Raw genomic sequence first — 5,000 nt, 5'->3', positions numbered from 1 at the left:
AATAATAGAGCAAGTACATTTATTCTTCCTTTACTTTTCTTCTTTTCCTGGCATTCCTATTGTTGTTATTACCGTTTGAATCAAGAAAAAATGCAATTGGCGAACATTTCAAAGTCTCATGTCTCGACACTGGCTCTGGTGGAAGTTATTGGTTTTTCGAGGCTAATAACAATGGAATCAAGCTTGGAAAAACGTTATATTAAAAACAGAAATATATAGAAAAGAAAAAAGGAAATAGGAAGGAATGGAGTCAGTAATTAGATGATTTGTACTGAGACACCTGGGAACTCTAAACTCTCCGGTACTGGGACGCATTTTGACCATGAGTTTGGGTATGATTAAATTAATTTATTGACACTAGGAAGGGTCTATGGAGGTCAGAAGATTAATGGCCAGATTATCTACTATTCTAATACCCCCATAAATTTCTGAGGCTGTAGAAAATGGCCAGATATAGCGTGTCTACTCTAAAGTGACTCCTGGGTTTAAAACATGTCGTAGATTATTGCAGCTTATTGATTTAATGTGAATAATACTTGCTTTCTGTTGATCACCACATTCAACACAAGGATAGACTACGGTTTGCCTCAAGATCTGACAACCACGCATTCTCTGGGACACCATTCACACAGAGACCCAGGAGACAGTTCAGAGGAGACAGACTATAATAAGAACAATGAATATGAAACCTCGTCATAGCAATGAAAGGGGGTTAAGAGAAGATTAGACAAATGTATAGGCATGAAAACGATAGGTGTGGATAGGCATACGTATGTTTTGTACAGGCCTGAAGCACGGAAGACAAGGAAAAAAGATAAGAAAATGGAGAAGGAAAAAGTAAATAAATGGAGAGACAGAAAAGAAGGGAAAGATAAATGGTAAGGATAAACGAAAAAGAAAAAAATGAAAAAATTATTAAAAAGTAGAAATAAAAAAAAGTGAGGAAGAGAAAAAAAATGAGTGAAGGAATGAATGAATGAATGAAGAAAGAAAGGAATAAAGAATAACAAACGTAAAGGAAAGATTACTCAAGGGTAAATGAATGAAGGAAAAAGAGAAAAGAATAAAATGTTGGAAAATCGGGAAAAAAATAGGAAAGAAAATAAATAAAAAAGAACCAATGAAAAGTAATGAAGGAAGGAAGGAAGGAAGGAAGGAAGGAAGGAAAAACATGTGTGAAGGAATGGATTGAGCAAAGGAAGGTTGAATAACACGGATATAACCAGAGAGAGAGAGAGAGAGAGAGAGAGAGAGAGAGAGAGAGAGAGAGAGAGAGAGAGAGGATCAATACCCAGGATCTCTCTCTCTCTCTCTCTCTCTCTCTCTCTCTCTCTCTCTCTCTCTCTCTCTCTCTCTCTCTCTCTCTCTCTCTCTCTCTCTCTCTCTCTCTCTCTCTCTCTCTCTCTCTCTCTCTCTCTCTCTCTCTCTCTCTCTCATTGAAACATACACATTCTGTCACATACTGGGCACGAAATTTGCACGCCCCATTACCGACACACACACACACACACACAAAAAAAAAAAAAAAAAAAAAAAAGAAGGAAGAAGATAAATGAGTGATGAAAAAATGAATAAACAAGAATGAGGTAATAGAAATAAGTTAATAGTAGAGAGAGAGAGAGAGAGAGAGAGAGAGAGAGAGAGAGAGAGAGAGAGAGAGAGAGAGAGAGGGAGAGGGAGAGGGAGAGAGAGAGAGATGAATGGAAAAAGAGATATTGTAAAAGAGAAATGGAGAGTATTTTTAGTCGACACCTGGCCTCGGTACTCTAAAAATAGTCAACCGCTTTCAGTACCAGGGCGTGTTTCCATATTCATTCTTGTGACTATTTGTCGATTTACACACCTTCAGAAACTTATGTGGGGAATAAAATAGTGAAAACTCTGGCCAATAATATTCTGCCCTCCATAGACCCTTCCTAATGTCAATAAAATGGTCTAATCACACCCAAAAACTCATGGTAAAAATGTGTCCCAGTACTGAAAGGGTGAAGGCGAGTGTGGTTCCAGCTAACGATGTTCCTTAGAGTTCTAAATTGTGGGGACATTTTAACAGTACCCCGCTTAGACCCGCCAGGAGCCATCTTAGTGAGAGAGAGAGAGAGAGAGAGAGAGAGAGAGAGAGAGAGAGAGAGAGAGAGAGAGAGAGAGAGAGCACACACACACACACACACACACACACACACACACACACACACACACACACACACACACACACACACACACACACACACACACACACACACACACACAAGAGGATCTGTACTGAATTTTAAAAAGTAGTAATGATTAACTAAATAAATGACGTAAAAACAGTAGATGCAATCATAAGTTAACTGGAGGAAATGGTTGGCGTGACTTGATAAAAGAAAGACAATAAGGATAACTGATTGTGTGAGTGTGTGTGTGTGTGTGTGTGTGTGTGTGTGTGTGTGTGTGTGTGTGTGTGTGTGTGTGTGTGTGTGTGTGTGTGTGTGTGTAATAATAGTAATAATAATAATAATGATAATAATAATAATAATAATAATAATAATAATAATAATAATAATAATAATAATAATAATGATAATAATAATAATAATATACGGTTTATTAGGAATTGCAATACATACATACTGAAAATATACATATGGGGATTGAGGGGAGGCTTAACATCAGTATATTAGCTTATTGTGTGTGTGTGTGTGTGTGTGTGTGTGTGTGTGTGTGTGTGTGTGTGTGTGTGTGTGTGTGTGTGTGAGAGAGAGGTGGAGTCATGTCCGTGTTGTGAAGGTGTTCGGTGTGTTACAAAAAATGAGTGTCTATTCAAGAGATAAGAAGAGCTGGGGTTGAGAGAGAAGTCTACTGAAAACTATACGTAAGAAGTGTACCATGACGGGTTTCCATATTCATTTTGGTTATCATTTGGTGATTTTATACAGCTTCAGAAACGTGTGTGAGGGATTAAAATAGTGAAGACTGTGGCCATTAATCTTTTCACCTCCATAGATCCTTCATAATGTCAATAGAATGGTCAAATCGTACACAAATCTCAAGGTAAAAATGTGTCCCAGTACTGACGGGGTTAAACTTTGTTCGGTATATTTGAAAGCAGATGGAACTTGAAAGAAATCGTTTATTAGGAGGAGTGGAAGGTACAGGATCTAGAGGAAGACAGATAATCAAATATATAAATGCATTACTGGTTCAACTTGGAGATGGAGGGAGGACTGTGGAGCTAATCAGACTGGGTAAGGAAAGAACGGAGTGGATATCCATGGTCACCGATGTCACTTGACTGGCACTCCGATTGATTGTTTACAGAAAAAAATCTGTCCATGAAGGAAACTGTGTCTTCTCGTGACGTTAGACAACAGAGGAAAAGAAGATCTTTGACAACAAGATGATTCTAACCCCTTCAGTATGGGGACGCATTTTTACCTTGATTTTTGTGTACGATTAGATAATTTTGTTGACATTAGGAAGGATCTATGAAGGTCATAAGATTAATGCCAACAGTCTTCACTATTTTAATCCCCACAAAAGTTTCTGAATCCGTAAAGAATCACCAAATAGTCACCAGAATGAATATGAAAACACGTCATGGTACTGAAGGAATTAAGCTATTGTTAGGAACGAACCTTTTACCAGCAGTCTCTCATTTCATGATTGGTTGAAGAACATCCAGTTTCTCCAGTTATTAATGAAGAAATCTTGTCACTCTGCCTCTAGAACCATAAAAAACACCTTTAAAACTCGTGTAAATCTAAATAAAGCCTTTTGAATTAGCGGAGGTGAAGCGCAGAAGTGTTTGAGAATACGAACCTAAGACGATTATAAGTTAACTTCAGGGACATTGTTTCTTGGAAGGCCACGTAGCGTTAGTTTATCCTTATAGAGAGAGAGAGAGAGAGAGAGAGAGAGAGAGAGAGAGAGAGAGAGAGAGAGAGAAACTAGACACAAACTTGACACACTTCTTCATAAAGGCAACCTGAAATTCTGCTTAGGTGAAAAGTGAAGGAGAGGGAAGCTGTTGTATGGTTCTCATCGCACACTGAGGGTCGATGGTTCTCGTGAGGAAACATAGTGGCAGTGTTTCCTGGCGAGATTAATGACGTGGGGCAGGCATCATCTTAAAAGCCCCCTCGCTGGACAGCCTCTCATTCTGCTGTCCTCTGCAGTGTGAGGCGGAAAATACAGCACCGCATGTTCCCAGTAAGGTGTGGGTGGAACGTGGGGACAAAAGAACATGAATACAACAAACTAAGCCTTAAAGGAAGCTTCAGGAAGGCGCCAGGGATACACGTGGCAGTCCCTGGAAGGAGGTTAAGTAAGACGACATGATAAGGCTGATACACACACACACACACACACACACACACACACACACACACACACACACACACACACACACGCACGCACAGGTAGCAACAGAAGCATCGAATCATCACATTTTTGCATTCTTGAAGGAAAAAATGTTTATGTGTCAATCCGATCATTGCATTAACCCCTTGAATACCATGATGCGTTTCCATATTCATTCTGGTGACTATCTGGTGCTTTTGTACAGCTTCAGAAACTTATGTGTGGGGATTTAACTAGTGAAGACTGTGGCCATTAATCTTCTGATCTACATAGATCCTTCCTAATGTCAATGAAATGGTCTAATCGTACACAGATATCAAGGTAAAAGTGTATCCCAGTATTATAGGAGGAAATCTTATCTGGGGGCATCTTAGTACAGCATTACCGGTGAGATTAGCGTGACACTTAACTATGAAAGAAGGGAAGGTAAAAATCGAAGTCCGGAACTCCTTGCCTACTTCTGTATTTCCCCCTCCTTGAACTCTCTCAGCATTTTTTTCCTTCGATTTGAGATGACCTTCTTGTTTTATTCTATATATGGAGTTCTCTACAGGGAGTGACATTTCAGTAGGGCTTTTTTCTTTTCTCTTTTTCTTTTTTTTTTTCGTTCCTATTGCCATTCTTGTCGTTGGCGCAGTCTGGTGCCTCGCTTATATAAA

Source organism: Portunus trituberculatus, chromosome 31, assembly GCF_017591435.1.
Source record: "Portunus trituberculatus isolate SZX2019 chromosome 31, ASM1759143v1, whole genome shotgun sequence".
NCBI lineage: Eukaryota > Metazoa > Arthropoda > Malacostraca > Decapoda > Portunidae > Portunus > Portunus trituberculatus.
This window is presented reverse-complemented; position numbering follows the sequence as displayed.